This window comes from Patella vulgata, chromosome 3 (assembly GCF_932274485.2).
Source record: "Patella vulgata chromosome 3, xgPatVulg1.2, whole genome shotgun sequence".
Lineage (NCBI taxonomy): Eukaryota > Metazoa > Mollusca > Gastropoda > Patellidae > Patella > Patella vulgata.
This window is the reverse complement of record NC_065881.2, coordinates 16,583,045-16,607,386: the sequence shown is the minus strand read 5'-3', so window position 1 is coordinate 16,607,386 and position 24,342 is coordinate 16,583,045. Positions and strand designations below refer to the sequence as shown.

The following is a 24,342-nucleotide window of genomic DNA, read 5'->3' as shown; positions in this document are numbered from 1 at the left end:
TATTACATAGCATTGTGTCCTGTGTTTTATGAAGCTATTTTAAAATTGAAAAGTTTCACCATTTGGTTTCCTATAAAATACCCACTCACAAACAAACAAACAAACAAACCTTCACTTTTATAGTATATAGTATATCGTATATCTATATCAAAGGTGATAAAGTAGTAAATTATTATAGATAACAAAAAAAATTGATAACTGATATTTATTGGCAGTCAGTAGTTAATAAACACTTTTAATATAGTTGTATTGGTAGTCAGTAGTTAATACCCACTTAATATTAACATAGACCTTATAATACATATTATAAGGTCCATGATATTAATAGCTGTATTAATCCCAAATGCTGCGGAAACTATTAGACAAAACTAATAAATTATGGTCAATTAACAGTTATGGCCATTTATAGTTTTATTCACTTTTCATCAAAGAATTACAGGAACTATACACTCTGTTGTATTTATGAACGTTTCATCATTAAATTATATGTCTCTTTGGCTCGTTTTTGTAACCTATTCTTAATGCCTTTAAATTGTTGGTTGAGAAAGTTTCTCAGAATTTCGTCAGCATGGTTTCGGCTTGCCACTGGTGCAGGACAGTGGGCCTGTCAAGAAACATTGTGTAGTTGTTAACATTGGATGATACAATATTTTTTTTATTAAAGACATTTAATTGATATTTGTACACAAGTTAGGCTGTTAATGATAGAATATAGATTTCAATAATCTGAGTATATATTAGCATGGGTTAAGCAGTGAGACATTTGATATTTTCCAAATAATAGGAATCATGCATTGTTACTTTAAGGTTTTTCATGGACTCAAGTGTTAGGATTTAGGTCCATGTTTTTAAGTGACAAGGAGCAAGGTCACCTGTCAAACCTGATGGGCTTTCACCAGGTACTCTGGTTGGTGTTGGTTACCCTCCAGGGCTAAAATAGGTCTGTACACATCTCTCTCTCTCTCTCTCTCTCTCTCCTTTTATTTGCATTGTAATTAAGGGTTATTATAGATTAGTTTGATATACTTAATTAACAACTATAGAATTATTATAAAATGATCCGTATTTACTACTCTATAATTAAACGGACATTACAAAAGGTCAATGGATTATAGACAAATATAAAAACTAAGAGCCATAAAGTTTGGTAATTACATTGCAATTAAGAGTTCATATGTGTTGTTTATATTGCCATACAAATCTACATGGTTTAATAGCTAAAAAAAAAGTAATAATAATTGTGCTAAAACCGATTTCATTTCAATCTACCCTAGTTATGAGTGACTGCAGAAATTAAAAAAAGTTCAATTCCATGTGTGACACAAATCAAGAGCTCTTGTTTCACTCATATTTGTCACTCTTAAAGCTCATAAGAAAAGCTTCATAAATTTCTTAAAGTTACAATTTCATATTTTCTAAGAAAGTCAAAACATAATTATTTCTATGTCTTTTACTCAATAGGTTGTCAACTCACTATTATACAATCATAGGTGTCATTCACACACTTAAAACTCATTTACACAGGAAATAATAACACAATTACCACCCAATTATCTCCCTTGTTTTCTATTCTCCACCATGGAGTAGCTATCTTCAAACGTTTGAATTTGAAGAGGAAAATGATATTTTTGCCAATTTCTCAACTGGTAATAGTGAATTATAGGATTAATAGGATTATTCTTTAACAAGGTAGGACTGTTTATAGATACCATCTATTTTAAGGCTTTATTTTAATAAATTTTAAAAATATAACGTAAAAATATGAAATTGCAACTTTAAATAATGCAAGTAATTATGTCAACATATCCTTTCCATACATATAATATTATCTCAAATGTCTATATTACCTGCCACAGGTAAATTTCAACATTAGCGATTTCCACTGAGTAGTCGTAACTTTCTGCCAATAAAACAGCTGTGACGTCATTTTAGTCCCTTTTCTCATATTCTCTATATTTTTATGAGCAGGACAAAAAATGACGTCACAGCCTTTTTATTGACGGAAAGTTACGGCAACTCACTACTACTTGCATTATTTCAAAAATTTATGAAGCTTTTCTGGTGAGCTTTAACAATCGGCTGGAGAACTTATCTGTATGTCAGTATTATGTGTCATAAAATTGGAATTTCAAAGAATTTAACCCTAAAAAACAATAAATTCATTTAAATGTATAGTTTTTATGTCTAAAATCACATTACAATATAAGTAAAAATTGTGATGGTAATCAGGGGTAAACAAAATATGTTGAAAACAAACATTTAAGCGGAAACACAGGACTGACAAACATAAAGGGTCAATAAATATAATTCAAGTGATTAAAGTCAACTGAGATTGGAATGAAATGGAATTGATAAATATACAATAAAATGTAAGTCAATTAATATCTCTTATATAAACATTATCGAAGTGACAGATTGCTCGTAAATTGAGACTGACATGTGAAAGGAAAACATGTGCAACATCTGTCAACTATAAACAATATTTATTTTATGTATCGAAATAATTTTATATGAATTTTATCTACTTCAAAAATCTCTTAAGGAAGTTTTAACTATGTTGGTGTTGTTTTTTTTAATTCATGTCTTATTTGGCACTAGGTCATTTTGTGCAAATACTTCACATACTTCAAAACTATGGGATAGATAAAAAAAAGTATTCTTTATGTATAACAACGTCAAAATTCTACTCACATGGCCTCTGTTGTCAGGACAGACGGAACTGTGACAGGGCTGAATTCTATTACAATTTGGTGTCATCTGATTGCAATTATGTGCATACAGACCATTCCGGTGTAACAATTGAGCATCCCCAATTACAGATTTAAATAAACAGTGTTAAACATTCTAATATTATATAAACTCTTCAAAAAAAGTAGGGGATATTGAAATGCAAATACCTATGCAGGTTGTGATATGTTAAATAGTCACGGACACTTGACATGCTTTGAGAGTATGTTCACGGATGAAGAACTTATCGCCCCAACAGAACCACTGAGCTGCACATGCGACACGCTATAGCGCCATACACGTGGGAGGGGTTCATTGTCAAATCTGACATTTCAACGAAGGGTTGATTAAAACTGCCGCGTGCTGGTTTATCTATCCATGTTTGCTTTCCTATCGGTTCTTGCATTCGATTTACTGGTTAGCGTATCATTGCTTTAGTGTGTTACGTTTAATTTTATCGGGAGAAGTGTTCGTCGACGTCAACGTCAACCGACAACACTGCAAGAATTGTCCGTGGCACTGCAAGAGGAGTGGGTCAGATTGCCCCAAATCGTGATTGGACGGTTGATTAGGAGCATGCCACGAAGAATTGCTGAATGTCTGAGGATTAGCGGAACAATTACTCGTTATTAAGTCAAAAATCAAAAATGTCCATTATCACTTTTGACGGTGTATCTCTTTGCGAGTGAAATGGGGCCGTCAGATAAGTGCCCATATGAACTGTTTATGTTCATGTGTAGGCAATTGGCCTGTTATTAACATACACTGGTTACCTCTAATAAAGATAGGTTGCCAGGCAACGAAACATACACCCACAGCAGCTAAATCGTCCGGGCAGTCAACAAGAGTTGTCGCATATTTTTACTTTTTTCGGTAATGAAACATTTATAATACACTAAAATCTGATTAAGAGCAACAACTCACAAAACCATTAGAATTTGTTTGGTTTTTATAAAGTTCTGCCCCATGCTAACATTTTGTATACAAAACCTTTAATACTGTATCATGGATTTAGCTGTTCCAAGTCATAAAAATTCATTGAAAATCAATATACTTGTTCGTCTCAAGATCCTAAACTCTGTGTATCAATCTGAAGTCAATCGGATATTAACTTTGGCCTCTAGAGCGTCCACAAGATTTTTCAAAGTGATCAAGGGCCATAACTTTGGCAGTAATTATCAGAAATCTTTGAAAATCAATAGGATTCTTCGCCTCGTGACCTCAAACACTGTGTATAAATTTAAAGTCAATCAGATATTAACTTTAGACTCTAGAGCATCTACAAGATTTTTCAAAGTGATCAAGGGCCATAACTCTGGCAGTAATTATCGTAAATTACTGAAAATCAATAGGATTCTTCGTCTCATGACCTTAAGCACTGTGTATAAATTTAAAATCAATAGGATATAATAAGTGATCAAGAGCCATAACTCTGGCAGTAATTATCAGAAATCGCTGAAAATCAATAGGCTTCTTCATCTCATGACCTTAAACACTGTGTATAAATTTAAAGTCAATCGTATATTGACTTTCGCCTCTAGAGCGTCCACAAGATTTTTTGAAGTGATCAAGGGCCATAACTCTGGCAGTAATTATCGGAAATCGCTGAAAATCAATAGGCTTCTTCGTCCCATGACCTTAAACACTGTGTATAAATTCAAAGTCGATCGGATATTAACTTTGGCCTCTAGAGCGTCCACAAGATTTTTTTGAAGTGATCAAGAGCCATAACTCTGGCAGTAATTATCAGAAATCGCTGAAAATCAATAGGCTTCTTCATCTCATGACCTTAAACACTGTGTATAAATTTAAAGTCAATCGGATATTGACTTTCGCCTATAGAGCGTCCACAAGATTTTTTGAAGTGATCAAGGGCTGAAAATCAATAGGCTTTTTCGTCTCATGACCTTAAACACTGTGTATAAATTTAAAGTCAATCGGATATTAACTTTGGCCTCTAGAGCGTCCACAAGATCTTTTGAAGTGATCAAGGGCCATAACTCTGGCAGTAATTATCGGAAATCGCTGAAAATTAATAGGCTTCTTCGTCTCATGGCCTTAAACACTGTATATAGATTTAAAGTCAATCGGATATTAACTTTACCCTCTAGAGCGTCCACAAGCAATTGTGGACGCCAGACGGACGGACGGACGGACTTCCGACGGACGGACGGGGGCGACGACAATATACGACCACATTTCAATGTGGGCGTATAAAAACAGCAGTGCATTTCCGCAGTTTTGTATTGCTTCTGAATATCCCCTACTTTTTTTTAAGAGAATATATATATTTTTAAGTTTATTTTTGTTATACATTCTGAAAACGTGACTAGACAGAAAGTTGACTGAATATGGAGTACCGGTAAAAATATTTTAAAAAATTTATGCGTTATTGCTGGGAACGAAGAAATATATACTTTTGTACTTAGTCCAGTATATAGTTACACCTACTTTAAATCGAAACTGAGGTGGTACTTCCGTAATCTTTAAGGTGATAGCTGAGTTTCGGTCTGTGGTCAGTAGGGCTCTATCTTCTTAAACTCAACCTCATTTGATCTTTCTCTGGAGATTCGATTAATCACGATATCCCACGTTTGTTCAGGGTTTTAAGTAGGGATCGATCTCTTAACACTTTGAGTAATTTTTCATACCTCTGGAGATTCTAAACGTGATACCCAGAATTAAACCCTTTGATTAGCTGGGACCTATCTTTTAACACTTCCAATGGTTTTGCTGATCTCTGGAGATTCTAAACCTGATACCTGGAACCAAACTCTTTGATTAGTTTGCTTAATAGAATTTGACAGAAAGATAATTCATGGACAATGGATGGTTGTTTTACGCAAAAAGATTAAATTCATAAAATCGCTAATCTAAAATGGCAGATTTTATTGGGGTACAATCATCAAACTGTCCGATATAATTGACCAACCTCATCTCTCGTGGGAGACTTAAATACAGTTCTAATTACTACAGGGGAAAATAACTTAATATGACCTGTATCAAGGGACCATTTATCGAGTGTGTTTTTTTCAATACAGTTAATTTGTGGCCATATCACGTATCTGGCCTGTGTCCATTCAGAACGTAATTTCCCTCTTTGAATTTATTTTTGATCAAATTAATTTGTCTGTTTTGTTTTTTATTGGAACATAACTTTTTATGATGTATTGTATATAGTTAGATTCTGATTATTTTTATGATTCAAAAGAGTTCACAAACAAGTAAGTTAGTGTCCAGCAAAAGCGAAATTTATTGTCTTTCTGTTAAGGAAGGAATGGAATGAATATAACTACAATACCACCCTACTCATAGTGGCAAAAGTTACTTAAGTTAGGTCTCAGAAAGATATCTACTGCTGTCAGCATGGAAGGAATGGAATGAATATTAATACAATACCACCCTACTCATAGTGGCAAAAGTTACTTAAGTTAGGTCTTAGAAAAACCGAGGTCCCGTGTACACATTGGCGTAAAAGATCCCTTGGCAGTTGGAATTCAATATAAGAGTAGGCCGTAGCGCCGCTGCCCGGGCAAAATTTCCCTCATAGCATGGTGTATGCCTGTCTTCATTAGGCCGTGTTGAATTGATTCCTTGTTTCTCCTCGCCCGCGCGCTTAGGTCGAGGACCCCGAAAATCGTGCGCTTACGTTTTTAACACAAAAAAAAATATTCAAAAAATTACGTTAATAACATCTAAAAAAAATTCTACCAAACATCAGAAGTCAATTGTCGTTGTTTATTCCTCGTTACGAACTAAATAAGTAAGTGCAGGGGGGCCGCACTACACGCAAAACAAAAATCTACAAGATAAACCTGCGGACAAGACAGAAAATAGGCATTGCACCGAATAAACAAATATCAAATCAAGTGAATGGATCCGGTTGATAATACACATGTAGGGGCCCGCATACTATGGAATAAGTTACACTGTATATGATTGGATGAATTCCGCAAAATGGCGCGTGTAGCAGTCATTTCGGCTAATGAGAAAGCATATTATAAACTGTAAGACAGTCGCTAATATTCAACCGGGAACCTGAATAATCAATTTTTTCATTGGCTAAAATAAATAACACGTCATTATTATTCAAGTATTACCCAATCATATCTTGTGTAATAAATAACACACGCCTTACAAAATGGTGAGCTATACCGGGACATAGGTAAATTCGCGTACCGGTCGGCCTAATTTATTGATGTTCAAGGAAATAATAGTGGTCCCGTTCGTTCGTTTATGGAGTTTAACGAACGAACGAACGAACAGGACCACTATTATTTCCTTGAACATCAATAAATTAACGAACGAACGGGACCACTATTATTTCCTTGAACATCAATAAATTAGGCCGACCGGTACGCGAATTTACTTATCTCGACTCGACTTTGGTGTGTATTCCCAGCACTTTCACGTTCGATGATATTGTTGAAACCATCTATAAGTTATAACTCAAGAAGCGAATCAAATTTCGTCTAACTGGAATGTTTTCATTGTATTGTAACACAAGAATACGGAAAATTTATATCAAAATATGGTTATTTCATTTTTTAAAAAGTTAAACAAAGAAGCCTCTTGTTACCTAATTTTAGTTTGTTATTAAATTTATTTAATTAAATAAATATTATCTGTGTTTTTATTCTAACCAATAATATAACTAGATTATTTATAATATTATTAAAAATGGTACACAACCCTCAGACTTTATAGGTATTATGCCAGACCACTTTGTGTTTTGAAACCCACTTTGTGTTGTGTTTACCGCACTACCGCACATGATTGCCAGAGTGGTGGCAGGAGAAACAAGGAATCAATTCAACACGGCCTTAGCCCAGGTTAGGAGCAGAACAGTACTACGTTAAACCCCATTTCATTTCATTTCCAATATTTATGACAGTTAAATAGTCCCTTATCTGGATGGATTTTGCCAAAAATATTGTAGTATCTATTAGGACATAATATTCAGACCACACCAAATAGAATAACTGTTCTTTGGGAATACCTATTAAATCAAAAACAGTGTACTTCTCAATAGCTTCTAGTTCAAATGGGTAACCACACTGAAAAGTCAGAAGAACTTTCTAAGCCAACACATATATCGAAACTGGTTATGTACATGATTCCAATGTTGTGAAAAGATTACTAGGTTGTCTAAATGTAAACTATATGACATTTTATTTTATGATCAGTAGTGGAATACCGCATTTTATCAGTGAAATAAAAGTGTTATTCCACTGGCTAGAAGCGGACAAAGTAGTCCATGTTGTTTTTACCTAAAATGATTGAAAAATCATAAAATAAATAGAACATTTGTCGTTTTGTCGTGAATAACATATTTTATTTCATCTCTAAGCAAGAAAACGTTTACATTTTCACTCATGCTACGCATTCGTGAAAATATACGTTTTCTTGCTTCTCGATGAATTAAAATATGTTATTCACTCTAAAACGACAAATATCCTCTATATATATGAAATGAAATAGGTTTAACATCTTAATTGTTTTCATCAGCCTGGCTAAGGAGTATGCCATGAAGGAAATTTTGTTTTGGCAGCAGCACCATGTCCTATTCTTATTAAGATTTCCTACTGCCAGGTATCTTTATAGTGCTGTGATCAAAGTATAGTCTAAATCTAATTAAGCTTGTGGTTATAGCAATAATAAACATGTAAAAATGTCTACCTTAATAAATAATTTACCAAGAGACATGATCTGTTTCCAACACCCAAAAAATCTTTAGATATTATAAATGATTGATGGATCATGATATCTAAAATTCCTCAAGATCAAATCTAAAACACAAACAAATAACAAACTGTATGACATTTCTCGAAATTTATTTTCCAACAATCCCTCTTGAGAAATCATTTCCAATTTAAAACCATTCAGAGTTTTATTTTTAAGATCTTAAGAAAAAATCGCAGACATTTTTAATAGCTATTCAAGTAGAGTATGGTATTTATAAATGTTTGCCGTTAATGAAATTAGACTTCAGAAGAGAACGGATGCACTCTTAGTCTCAGTTTCCTTTTTATGTGAAATGATAAAACGAAAAAACCAATCAATTCTGTCAATGGGACATTTTGACGGAACACTTCCCAAGCATTAATGGCCGGATACTTTAGAATATACAACAGCTAAAATTTAAAATTTTTGAATTGCGAAATTGTATCAAAAAGGAATACAGAAATATTTCTGATATTCATAAATATGTTGTGTTCAGTGATTACAATGAAGTGTATTGTCCAAAGGTAATAGTCACTGAAGACAAGAATACGGTAGTTATATCCACCGCTATGCAATATATAGCTGTTTATGGTTTTATGAAAAGTGTCAAGTGCAATTTTTAGACCTAAAGGAATAGACAATCTCTACATTTGCTGGAAAACCAACATGCTGGTACAAACTTGATAAAGACATTATCAAACTGCATATAATCATAGGCAACAATCTTTCATATTTGACAATTTCTAGTGATGATATAATTTAATCTTTAGGGATTTGTTTTCACAAAAAAATTGTGCTTCAGAAATAAGAGCAGCCATTATCTCCAACAATATAGTTCATTTGTGTATTCAAATGTAATATCTATTAGATTAGATCAGGGGATTTGCATCATGGGTTTAGATATGCTACGAATCGACTCTTAATGTGTTCCCAACAGTTCTAAGGAAATAATATTGGGTTTTAATATGTAGATTAAAATAACATATGAAACCGATTAAAATTTGTGTTTTGTTTTGTTTTTTTAAACAAAAGCCACCCATCTTAGTAGAATATTCTTACCAGATGGAGAACTCAAAACAAAATGTCAGAATTGTTTTGAAAGATGTCAGAAAATGATATATGTGTGGCCATTTCTCAAGATGAAATAATATTTAGATATTTTTATTTTTCACTCGATTTATCAGATGTCTGTCATCAGATTGCTTGTAAATGAAGTCTTAATTCCAGGTCAATAAATCTACTTGAAAATCAGTGAGGGGGAAGAAACAGTTCAAGGGCAAACTTCGAATAATAGGACATTAAAAGATATACAGAATTGATCTTTCCAGAATTCTGTTTTTGAAACAAATGTAAAACAGTTTATTTTATAGCTCAAGCTAAAAAATTTTAGAATGAGAAGTATTCAGTTTATTTATAGATTCATCTAAACCTTATTAAAATAAGAAAGCACTTGATCAGTTCATTGCATAGCTTCATCTTAAACTACTTTTAAGTATATACCAGCGTTTACCTCTTTTAAGCAGTAGGATATTAAACCCAATTTTATTCCATTTCATTTCAACTCAACTCTTTTAAGACATTGTTAAAAAGCGATTACCGGTAGTACAACTAATTAGAAGCAGAAGACTGCAGTTTCGTCCATAGCTTCATCTAAAACGTATTAGAGGAAGAAGACCTCTGTTTATTCCATAGCTTCATCTGAAAATGATTAAACGAAGAAGCACTATCAGGTGTCCTAGAATTCAGTAAGGGAAAAGAATTTCATGGACATCATCCTCTATTTATTAATTAGACGGGATGTAAAATTGTTACCCAAATTTGGTCAATGAACAATAAAACACTGAGTGATATGATGGGTTTTGGGTTATAATTTGACTGGTTGATACACATAGAACTACCACTGTCAGAAAACACTAAGATTGCATGTAAAAATCAGAAATTAAAGAAAAAAATAATTGTAATCTTATTTTAACTGTCTCAGCTCCTGGCACGGAAAATTATCTCTTAACATGGAGTAAAGAGTATGACTATTATCATAAGAACACTGAAACTGTGGGTATCACAATATGAAAGTCCATAATTAAATAGACTGTCCATAAATAAACTCTAATAATACATGCTAACACAATTCTGTCTTCCGAAACATTCCAGAAATATTCCCATCAAAATTACCAGTATGTTAACTTTTGTGTAAAAATTACGATAAGAGCCATTAAAAATTGGGGTATGAAAAGGACGTAGATTGTTGAAGGAGAAAGCCATTAACACTAAGGAGAAGATAATTGTTTAATCAATGTTTTAAAAGAGCCCCATAAATACAAATAAACTAAATCATTGACTTTATAAAACACATGGACGAGAAAAAAAAATCATTAATATCCAAGAAAGGTATGTATTGAGAACTGGTTATATAAGATATGAGAATTGGATCTGCAATATCTTACTTCAGAAGGGCTGGGATCCAGTCCCAACATGGCAGGTTTTCGGACTTCAGTTTGGATCTCCAGTACAACAAATAACCTAAATCATTGACTTTGTAAAACACATCAATGAGGAAGTATATCATTTGTCTGCGATATGACCCTCAGTGGAAACGGCATTAAACCCCACAAACAAATGAATAATTGAACATTAAATTCCAAGAAAGGTGTGAATTGAGAACTCGTATAATAAATGTGGAATAGATTTGCAATATCTGACTTCAAGAGCAAATAACAGCAACAACTTATAATTTCCTATAGATCGGACCTCCAGCTAATATATAGGTTCCCTAAGCTGGTCTCTCCAACTAGTAGTTTAACTGACATAAATTTGACCTTTTATCCAAATAATAATAATATGGTCAGTTACTATGAAAGTGTTGACATAACTTCAGCCTGTCATAATTTAAATTGACTTACAGATTAATTGCTGCCTGCCTTTAATGACTAAGCAAGCATTAATGAATATGAAAATATAGATTTGCAATTAAAAACAGAATTAGAAATAATAAAATAACATATGACCTATTTAGATATTGTTCATAGATCCACTTCCATCATGGCAGGTTTGCCTTCTTCAGAATGGATGGGATACAGTCCTTATCAAGGCAGATTTGCCTAACTGCAGTTTGGATCTCCAGTACAGCCATGTCTTGTAACGGAATGAAATTGGGTTTAAGCTCTGAGGTAAATTGTAGGGACAGCAGCGTTTTCACCTACTTCTATGTACACATAAATGTGAACACGAGTACTTGATGTTTTGTCAATCTGAATGACTAGCTAGATACTGTTCCTTTCTGTGCCTCCATCCTGCACCTCTGCCAAATGGGACATTACATTGAAAAATCCTGGGAACTTTCTCAGCAAACACTGGGACTAAACTTGGGACCTCCTGGTTAGTAAGCCAGCGCTTTATTCACTGAACCACTATGGCTCCCCGTTCTCATTCAAATGTAGCTCAGTCTATTATTGACAGAACTGTTTTCCAATTTCGGCAGATGATTATATGAAATGAAATTATGAAATGAAATGGGGTTTAACATCCTACTGTTCTGCTCCAACTGGGCTAATGAAGACGGCTGATAATATGAATTTCCTGTAAAAAACACAATTTCCATTGACCTCGAAGGAGTTTTCACAAACCTAATAATACATAGATTGTTGAAGAGAGAGACAGAATTTTGCTCTGGGGATGGGAACACTAATCGACCTGACAAGTGAGATATATTTTGTATATCCTCTAATGTTTGTAATGTCCGCAAGTAATTATATGTGACAACCAGCAGGATCAGTTGTATTTCTCATTCAATCCCTCGAGATGAGATCTGATGGATAAGTAATGTCCTTTGATAAGAATGAAACTAATAAAATATATATTTTAATGGTTTGTATGTTTATTGATGTTTTTATGTTAAATACAATATGTCAACGCCTTACAAGGTGACGGTCAAGCACCAATGAAATGGGGGTTTAGAGTCCTACTTTTCTGCACCAACCATGCTAATGAAGACAGACGTGCACCTGGCAGTGTGCTATATAAACAGGAAATTTTTATGATGATGTGCAGCTCTTTGGCTTACTCTTCAGCTAGTTCCTACTGTCGACAAGATTCTTTTATGTGCATTACCATGGTCAAGTTGTTTCAGAGTGTGTCAGATCACCGATTTCTGCTAAACAGTCCCTTTAAAACTGAACACGCCTATAAAAAAATTGTTGAGAGTTATACTTACGGTTGCATCCCTTGACTTCCTTTGAGAATCAAATAATAATCTAAAGTTCATCACGTTAATATTTAATCTGCCAGAAATTATTGTAATCCGTGCTTAGCTGACAGTTTTCTACAATAGTTTGAAATCCTATTTCTATCTGAAACTCAGGGCCAACTCTTAATGATTTCCTCAATAATGACTGTTACCCTTTTCAATATTCCAATTTTAGCCATTTGATGCTGTCCACACCCATTCCTGTGGAATTCTGAGCTAATAATGGACATGTGATCATCTATAAATGAGTTTTGGTCACTGATCAACTGACACAGAAACACAAATTTTGTTCTTGGTAATTTGCTCCTGGGTGGTTGTAAATGACCATGGGTATAGTAAATATGCATGAAATAAGCTATAATTACACATGTGGTCATTCTTGAACTTTGGTAACAGAATTGACACAGTGACCCACTTTTTGTTGCCAGTACTATCCCATGGTAGTTTCATGTCCAACCAAGTAAGAAGGTTAATAGGCTAAGATTTTGTGCCAGAAATTCTTTTCCCAATTGGTTTCTGATGTATGTGGTGTCGTAAGGAAACAGTTGTAATTAATTCTAGACGAGAATGCTTGACTTGGCACTGTCACTAGTGGTGTCAAGTACCCTAGCTGTTAATTTGATTAATTTTATGTGAAATAGATGGATGTCTTCAATCCAAAAATCTTTACTCTTGTGTAATCAAATGTGGTATCAACATTAAAAAACTCTACTTTCAGTTGTCTTCTATTGATTGCTTTGAAATGCATTAATTCACAATACTGAGAGGGCACAGGTGTGAAGGAGTGCAAACTTTTCTTGGTTAATACCTGTTAATTAATAATTATGCCCTCCCCTTTTCTTTAGATTATATATCTACTCAAATATAAGTGACAACATTAAATGGAACAAGTTCTAGTTGTTCAAATAGGACGAAAAAGCGGAGGGTCACATGTACTTTTTGGCATGTATGTGAAAAAATCCTCTACATTTGGAATTCGAAATTAAAGTAGGTCCTCAAATCACACTGAATAGCCTAATTGGTGCAGAAAAGTAGGATGTAAAACAACATTTTATTTTATTACAAATTCATAATTTATTATTTAAGGGTTCAATTGAGGGAGATTAATTTAGTCTCATAATTGAAAGATGTTTAAATTTGAAGGTTAATTAACCTGAAAACTATATAACTCTGGCATCCAAAATGATTATTTGTACAGTTTACAGGTGTCTTGAATAATTGATACTGCTTAGTGCAACCTTTAGTGCATGATTAGACTCCTGTAGATGGTAAAAAATTGAAACAGAAAATAAAAAACTATTTACTGAAAACAAGATGATGTTTTTCAGGAAATGATTTACAGGTGTTTACATATGTTGATTAATCAACTAATTATTCTACATCCATGATAAACTGTATTTTAATCTCCAACAAAATGGTGAACATGTGTTTGATTTGAATTCTATACCTCGACAAGTTGCAGACGTTTGTTTGTCTTCTCATAATGAATGGTCAGAAGAGAATGTTTCTGAAGTAAACAGTTGGCGCAGAATTCCTTGTTTGAAATGTCTACACCAGGGCTTACACATCAAAATGTTGTTTACTTTGGATCCCGCAATCGACGGAGAAAGTTCCTTGTGATTTTTCAGCCTGGTTACACCTTGTCAAGGTGTGGGATGGAGGGCCAGGTAAAGGATACCATCTAGTGATTTGAACGGGGCGTTAATGATCCTCTAATAGAAATGTAAATAACAGTAGGCCATAACACCGCTGTGAGAAAATTATATCATGGGGTTATGAAATGAATGAGTTAATATTGTTAGTGAGCTTTAAATGAATTGATATTTTGATAAATTAATATCTTGAATGAGACACCAGTTAATATTTTGGGATTTAAATACTATTATCATTGTACTGTAGAGTCTAAAACTAAGATCAGTAGTCAAGGTTACCAAATCATAATTTTAGGTTCTGATTCATTTTCTTTTTTGACATTGAAGATTTGACTGCCAATGTGATGCCTGAATATAAACAAAAAAAAATGATTACATGCTTAAACTGTTAATTTGAAAAAGTGTAAGTGTACTACTAGTGTGTATGTGATGATGGACGGAGGTCAGCTGGTTCGACTTCTACATCAGAAAAACATCAAACATGTTGAATCTACATCCAACTAATTACAAGGTAATCATTCTTCTTGTTTACAGAAATATACAGTTTCAAGAAAATCTTTTTGAAAACCAAGATCTCTTCCCAAACCAAAATATGATGTGCCATTCAAAATACACCAGGAAATAATGATTTTAGAGAGACAAATGGGGTTTAACATCTACTTGACACAAAATAGGTCATTTTTGGACTAACATATGGTTATTTCATTAATTCGCTTGGGCTTACGGGTCTTTAGCAGTGGGAAGAAACCAGAGAACCTGGAGAAAAACCATGAGGTTGGACAGGCGACCCTATACCTTGTCACATACTACTGGGAACTGAAACCACGCCACGTGACTCAATGACAGACCTAATGATGCAATGCGCATGCGTTTACCATTCAGCCACCCAACCCCCACATGTATTAAGATGTCATTAGTCAAAAGATTGAAAAAAAAACAAATCCAACAAAATGACAGGATTGGTACAAGAGGGACTGTACCTGACAAAATCTGAATTTAACATGACAATATCTGTGACAGATGCCTTTACCAGAATTGATTATAAAACTTGTTTTTCTGAACCAGAATGCAAAAACTGCCTCGAAAAGGAAAGTTCCTCTTTCAGAATAGCCTCATACAAAGAAAACCAAATTATGTTAGCTATGTCAGCTTAAATAGTGCGACCCATCAACTAGGAAGGCTTCCCTTGGTTGAAACTGGATAATCCGTACATATAAATGAAAGAGAAATATACCAGTTCATTTTGTCTGCGATATCATTTATGTGGAAGTGGATGTTAAATAAAGCTATTTCACACTCACACACCATTTCGTTAATTTGTTAGCCAACAAAAAAAAAACACATTTAAAATTGGTGGATATTAATTACATGTACATGTAGCTTCATTATTTAGCTTTTGGTAGAGCTATTTTAGAGAACAATATGTTTTTCTTGTATTATCAAATGATTCGTGGAAACTTCTCTAGTTTCAGACATATGTTAAGTCTCAAATAAATACATGTGTATATTATACAATATAAAAAACAAGAAACCTGACTAATTACATCACATATAGGATTATTTAAGAAATAACAAAATTACATGAAGGTATTTCTTAATCTTTCTGTTGATATGTTTGTATCAGCAGTTCTGGTTGTTTATTAACCAGAAACTATAGTAATCTTCTTGTTGTCCAAGTGCATGGTTGTTCTTTGGACAATTGTGCATTGAATATACATGTCACTACTCCAAGGTCATTAATGTTATATATGTTAAGGGGACAAGATACTAGAAATAAGAATTATTCTCTTAAAGTCTCTGATCTCATTTGGAGGGTTTTTAATTAAATGTAAATTGCAACATCGTGACAGTTGAATCTCAAAAAAGGAAGTATTTACAAAGATATGATCATTTGAACATTTGTCAACTTTTTGTATCCACTGCAATTGTTCAAACCTTTTCAATAGGCCTCTTCTTAATTCTATTGAATACAATTCTGAAGATTATCTGCTACCATTGATATTTTAATTTTGTTTTTAAGGATTATATTTACTGTTAAATAATCAATTTGAGTACAATTCAGCATGGATTAATTTTTTAAGCCAGGACAAATTAGATATTGTCTGAAAAATGCAAAGGATGATCAGCGGCTTGAAATAACAAAAGAAGTCAGCATTGCTGAAATAACATCGGCAGAAAAAAACAACTCTTGTTTAAAAGGAAACATGAAATAATATTTTTTTGGTTGATTTAACAAGGAACGTGTGGAATGTAAAGGATATCAGTTGTGTAAGCGAACGAGACAGTGTGAATCGAAAGTAGACTTTTTTCGTTCTTTAAATATTTTATGAGATTTTAATACACTGAATCTACACAAAAGTAATGTGTTTGAATTATTAAAAAAAGCAAAGGAAGGCAATTGAGTTCAAAGTCTCGTTAACACAATACTTCCGTTATTCAATTATGACTTGGTAAGTTTTACCGGTTTAAAGAATGCAAGGTGAAGGCCACCTTTTTTTCTGTGGTTACATTTAATGCAGAGAATGGTGAATTTACTCAGTGGCATTTTCATTATCCTTTCTTTGATTCTAAGAAGGATTTGGTGGCCGATTGACTTAACACCTGCACTTTAAGTCTTAAAGTCTGTCAGCCGAATGGTTAGCATGTCATTGAGTCAACTGGCGTGGTTTTGAATCCAAGGTTGTACGTGACAAGGAGTAGGGTCGCCTGTCCAACCTCATGGGTTTTCTCCGGGTCCTCTGGTTTCCTCCCACTGCTAAAAGACCCTGACGCGCAAGCGAATCATTGAAATGAAATTAAACCATATGTTAGTCCCGAAATGACCTAGTTTGTGTCGAGTGGACGTTAAACCCCATTTCTCCCTCTCTCTCTCTGTCACTGAGTCAAATGGTGTGTCACTCCCAAGCTTGTATATGAAACAACCTACTTTGTGTTGAGTGAATGTTAGATTCTCTCTCTCTCACTCACTCTCTCTCTCTCTCTCTCTCTCTCTCAAGAAACAGTTATTTGTATTGCCAGTGTCTACAAAAGACCAGCTGTGAAAAGTAGCTCAGATTGTTCAAGATATCTCTGTGTGATTACTTATAACAGCAATTCTCTCTATAACAAAATTACTGTGGTCTGGTGATTGTTTCAGATTAGATTCAAATACATCTTGCGACTGTAACCCAGGGTTAGGACAGTTCACTTATTTCAGTTTTCTCTAAACTGAAACTGCCACTGTTGTAATTTGTTGATTGCCAGCAATTAGGGTGGGAGAGTATAAGTTGCCTTTCTCTCCCGTCTCGGGTGTTGTCACAGATCATTCATCTTCAGGCGGGGGGGCGGGGAGAGTTTACCATCCACTTCTGTCTCAGGCGGTGTCACAGACTGTCGATTGGCTGTTATGGAAGAAAGTTTACCCTCGGCTTAACCTCATAGTGAAATCACATAGAAAATATCGAATGGGATTCCAGTTATGGGTAATCTGCCACAAACAGGGTTATATTGTAGATATCATATCACCTCCTGTTGGGATTTAGTTAACTGTCTCCACACAGTGAAAGTGGTGGTGCACCACAGTGGTGCGATGGTTGAGCTGTAGGTCACTGACCTCCCAACCAGAATGTCTAAGGTCACCATGTCCAGGGAACATTTCTCTCTTGTCAGGGTTGATTAGTTGTTTAGGTGGGACCCAAAACTGAGATCCACTAATGCTGTCTGAGCAAAATTCTACCTATTCCATTGCAAATTTAACCATTGCAATGAAAAAGACATGTAGTCTGAAAATGATTAAAGTATTGCAATAACGAGACAATAAACCATATGCCATTCAATTCCTAACCAAACCACACAACGCAGTTTGGTAGACTGTCAATCTGCTAACGGAACTTTAAATAGGCTATAGAAAAAACAGTCTGAACTGTTGAATAAGTGATTGTGAATGTAACAAGTCTATCTGCAGTCAATCACTGACGTTTTATCACCAGCCAAGACGAGTAGATCAATACCATGCATTTTTTTTTACGGTATTCACTGCTCCAGTTACCAGAACAAACATATTATTATTACATAGTCAATTATAACCAGTATTTCATACGAGATAGATTGTTACCAAACTTAATGTATTCTATCATGCAATATTCCCTGAAAGAAATTTTTAAGGTGCACTAAAGTAATCAAAATGGAATTTAACATCCTACATAAACTATACTTTGATTTCTTTTATGAGTCAATTGGATTCAAACTTGCATTCCATTTCTAGCAGGGTTTGTTCAAGCATACACAGTCTTGAACTAGTGGTGATGGTATGAAATTTGAATTTCAAAGAATTTAACCTTTAAACACAATAAAAAAAGTTAAATTTTATAGCTATTATGTGTAAAAGAATTGGGGCAATGCTAAAAATTGTCATAATATGCTTTGAAAAAATTAATTTGATAATCCAATGTAAACAAAATATGTTTTAAATTTACTGGCAAAATTTTTGAAACAAAATTCCAAATCTCTATAGATTTAAGTTAATAAACAGTCCAGTATCCCAGAATTAACAGAAAGTATATAACTACCCAAAAAACTGTTCTTAATGTGAGTTATATGGTCATTCTACATTATATTCCACTCATTTTACACAGCCATCTTTATTGACTTGTAATCATCTGTCAACAACTGAAGGATAACTCATTTCTACCAATTTGCAATGAACATCGATTCTAGGATGCCATGTAACTAATTGCATTGTTTATTTAATCATCAAGTTATTTGTCTACAGAACACTTTCAATTCCATATTTTTGTTAAATTTACCATTTAACTTGTTGTCTGTAATTTAATTGGCTGATTCTGGTAAAATCTGTTTATTCTCTTCTTGTACAAAACATTTCAAATATTCTGTTACACAATATAGTGTTAGCTTAACTTGTTTATGGTATAAGAAAACTGTATAATATTGGTGGGGAGTCAATCGGATGTTTGTTGTATCTGGCATATTTTACAAAATTCTCATTTTTGCTTCTTGAGAATAAGAATTTTCTGGTGCATTGCTTAATCAAGTTTGCGTATGTCTAAGCCAATTAGAGGGTACGTTTCAAAATGTTGTATTCCATAAAATATTCTAAACCAATAAAAAGAAGTCTTTAAGATTAAAGGGTGTTTTTTTCAAAATGTTGTATTTTCCGAATATTTAAAATATAAATATTAAGAAAAAGTGAAAATGTCAAATGTCTATGAAATATTCAACTTTGGGCGTCACTTACCACAGAATTACAAGAAAAACGAAAGTAGCCAATATATTTTTGTGTTCAGTTACATATCAATTTGAATTATTGTTGAGTCTCTCATTGCTTTCATAGATAAATTTGATTCTTTCTTTATGCAAAGCATGGTTTAAACGCCCATGCTTTTCTAAATCATCTGGTTTTGTCACCACATGGATAGATCACTATATAAAGATTTAAAAAAATATATCATCAGATTTTGTATAGATTTTCTAAATATAGTTTGTGAAGCCTATTATTCACATCAATTACAGATCAAATCTCCCGGAAAACTGTATAAGGCGTGACAAAACCATTTTTTGATCTTTGCTTAATTCTGATATATTTTTAAACCGTCTACATGATGTGCGTCTGTGTCATTATACTACCTGGAATGTAATTATCATCCAGGTGTTACATTATGAGTATACTGTAGTAAGTCTATATATGCAGGTGCTTGATATATACATGTAGATTGAAATTATCTGACGTGTATATCTGTATATAATAGACATGTTTATATACTTCAGTTATTCTGCTTCTACTTTGATACATATCTATACACATATATCTACTTATAACTACTTAATATTCTTTACACGTCTTTCATACTTATACAGTCAAACCTTTCTAAACAGGCCACGTATGGAACTCTTACATGGACCCTCTCTAAACAGGCCACCTTAAGGAAAATCTGAAATATTCATACAGCCAAGCTTATATGGACTCTGTCTAAACAGCCCACTATTACTAGTAACAGATCACTTAGGGAAAATCTTAAGACTGGAACTACTTAAACAGATCATCTATTGAAAATTATTTACATTAAGCCTGACAAGTTTATGATTTACAAACCAAATTAATCAGACTATGAAACCATGGAATAATTCTAGCAATATTCTCCCAAGACGTCTGTTGTATTAGAAAAGGCCAGCCCCTTGAGAGAGAGAAATGGTGACTCGAAGAGTCTTGAAAGTTTGGTAAAGATTAAATCTTAGTATCTTGATGCGATCTGAGGAGAATATACCCTTTAATTTTTAAAGTAAAACTTGTATCAACCAGCAGAAGGTCTTTAAGTGCTCAAGCTCCAAAACTATCTAACAGTCTTTATTTTACTTTTACGCATTAATGAATCTATAGCTATGTTGAAGAAATAGAAAAAATACCCATTTATTTCTACAGGTATTTATTTACTAATGGAGTCATTAGCTGTTTTTAAGAGACATCGATTATTTCACAATTATTCAGTTGATATTCATATACTTCTTACTGTGATGTAATTTATGTGTTTTGTGTTTCACATTATCTTCTTTCAAATATATTTACTTCGTTTCATGTAAATTTATCATTCAGATAGTTTGTATATAAAGCTCATCAAACCATTTTGGTGAAAAAGATGGCATTATATATGTGTTGTGATAATATTATAATAGACATAATAATACTACCAATAAGAGTGAATTTTGGTGGTATTTTGTTCAGATTGTGGCAGGTATAGCTCATGCTGGGATGAAAACCGGTGACCTTTGATATTTCCAAGACATAAAGACTATCCAGCCATAAGGCCACCAACAGTTTTTCATACCATCTGAATGACTAGACATTGTTCCTTGCCAGGCCCTCTGTCCTGCACTTGCTGACACTTGGAACCAAACTGAAATTTTGGGAAATTTTCTAGACCAACACCAGGATTGAACATGGAACCTAGTGCCATATACTCACTCGGTTTCACTGAGCCACCTATCCTAGTTGAAGAGCCCCGGGGAAGAACATTCTAAGTCACTTTTTCAATGAACCCCAGTTAATGGCGCCATCTGGTAGCAAATTGTATAAGCTTTCTGTGGAACAATCAATTTCAGGTAAAAACGATCGGAGTCCCATCGAACCAAGGCCCTTCTGAAAATAGCCTCCAGGACAAATACAAGTCCATCGTATTTATTTGACCTTAATTTGGCTGAAAAATGGAAGTCAGTTGTTGTACTAGTAATTATAATTCATATTAAACATCATTTTGAAGTTGTAATTAAACCCACTCGTTGTTCTGTTCGCGTCAAGTATTCTCGACCAAAAGTCTGTTTTGCCTTTTATGCGAAAAGACAAAAAGGTGACTTAGATCGTTTCTCCCCTGGACTCTTCAGTTAATAAGTGCCATACTCATTGATCAACCGTGGCTCCCTAATTTAATACAGAATTCATTACTATAATATAAACTTATTGATATCTTGGTAAACTCTAGCTTACAGAATATAACAATTTTCTACAAAACACTCGCCAGTATACATTTGTTGTATCTCACATTTTTAGTTCTTTTTTAACACTGATAACATTATCTAAACAAGCATCGATTTCTTAATTCTGGTTGAATCAGAAAAAAAATAGGTTAACTTTAAATAGGCTGTCATTGGTCTTAATATTAAACATTCTTCTCTTTTGTTAGCAGGAAGTTGTCAATAAGATGTCTTTATAAACTCAAAAAGTCATGGTGGCTTAGTGAGTCAGTGTGGTGCTGGATTGTTCGTTGAATTCTATTTCTACCGTCTTAACAGTAGGATGTTAAACCCCATTTCATTTCATTTCATATTACGCATAAAGGTGATGGCAGGACACCGAAAGTAACTAATGTAAACTTCAAATGGTTGTGCCTTATATCAGCTCATGTTTTATTGTTTTCTGAACCATTATAGTATGGGGTAAATGTAATAAACTTTTTTATTTTTGTTGTATGACTTTTTGAACTAGTATGACTTTGAAAAACTTTTATTGACGTTATCCCTTTAAATATCCCTCGGTTGTACGTGACAAGGAGTATAGGGTCGCCTGTCCAACCTTGTTGGTTTTCCTCCCACTGCTAAATACCAGACCCCTACACGCAAGCGAATTATTGAAATAAAATTAAACCATATGTTAGTCCCGAAATGACCTAGTTTGTGTCAAGTGGACGTTAAACCCATTTCTCTCTCTCTCTCCCTTTAAATATCAATACTTAAGTCATTGATTGCTAGAGAGCAAGGTGAATTATTTATCATTTTACAGTTTGTTTTAGATCAATAAATGAATGGCATATTGAATTGTTTTGGGCAAAAAATCAATCCCATATTGAAAGAATATACATGTTGATGGATAATATACTTAAATCAAGATGGGGGAGTCATATGTCTGAATGGTCAAATGTCATGATCTTAATATATGTGACAAAGAGTAATGTTGGATGCCTAATTATATAACCTTGTGGCTTTTCCACCGGTTCCTGAGGTTCCTCTCACTGCTAAAGATTCACTATATGTTCAATCCTAATTAACCTAGTTTGCCTTGAGTGGACGTTTAACTGTAAGTAATAAATCATCGTGGTTAATCAAAGATAACTGAAGTAAATACTGAAGTAGACTCAGGTGTCCATTGAAGAGGATAAGTTCATGGACATATCAAACTGATTCCACGTTTACTCTATTGTCTATTTACAAACAAAAAGTACTTGCTTGTTATATCTCTTCTCAAAGTCTTAAAGTTCTCCATTTTAAGTTTTGAAATTTTAAACATTAAAAAGTATGGTCTTTTTAGATTTTGAATCACAAGGACTAAGTCCAAGAGATGAGACCACTGTGGTCAAGAAAATTCTTTATAGTATTATTTTACAGAGTCTGTACAGCTTTTCTTGAAAAAATAATGACATGACATCACTTATATACTTAATTGCTTGGTTATTCTTATACCAAAGCAGTGCAACTGAAAATTTAAGCAAGACAGTCATAGATTTGGGCAATCATTACAATTGTATCTATATTGGCCAGTATTTTGGTGGGTGAACCATTTTCTCTAAATGCCTTCAGAAATTTATTTGCAAAGTTTTTACTTTCCGTCCCATGTTGTTCGCAACATTTTAACTGATCATGAACTTGACTTGCTGGCTCTGCAGTGTTTCAGACAAAGTGAGCAATACCGTTTTGACCCTTCCCTCTCGCCGCAAATGAATAGTAGGGGGCAAATTAAAAGAGGAAGAAGGTTCAAGGCTAATATTCCAAACTATAGTACAAAGTATCTTGCTAATATTTTAAAACAATATTTATATTTTCTGAAAAAACTTAAAAAGTCACTTCTTGCTATTCTTTCAAAAATGGAGAAATTCTGGAAAATTGAATCTGTGATCACCCGTCTAATTCTGACGAAAGTCAGTCAATTTTTTCAAACAAAAAGAAAAATTCAGGAAGTTTGAATTTATGCTCAGCTCACTTTTATCTAGTTCTCCTGTAAGCCTATGATACCAAAAGACCAAATTCTGACCAAGAAAATTATTTGCCACAAGCATATCCTGAAGGAACATGACAGACCATAAACTGGACATCATTAATTAATACATGTATCATACATAACCTTAAGGCAACACAATAGGACTGTCCATGCATATGACTTAAGTGAACTCCATACCAGAAATTCTTATTGAAATCATGGAACCAGAATATAACTAATAACTAGTTTCAAATACCAAGCTTTTCTTCCTTGTTATAGTGTAGATATTTCAGTTATTATTCAATTTTGGTTTAAGTTAAAGTAATTTACCCATGTCCGAATTGATATCTTGCTGATGATTGAAGTCTCTTGAGTTTATGCTTAAAGGGACAATAACACTCTTGCTGACTTGACAGCTCCAGAAAATAAAAAAATAGCCCTATTTTATTCTAAGTACTAGATGTGTTAGTGTCTTACCTGTTGTGTAAATTATCCATTAAATCTTATTTTACTTGTCCAGAGGGTTCAAAGATATTTTT

At 33.6% G+C, this 24,342-nt stretch overlaps 1 protein-coding gene across 2 annotated transcripts in view; it reads right to left on the bottom strand.

Moving 5' to 3' along the window:
• Positions 1-24,342, bottom strand: part of LOC126815854 (octopamine receptor 2) — a 46,358-nt gene that overhangs the window by 20,511 nt on the left and 1,505 nt on the right. The window lies entirely within an intron of this gene.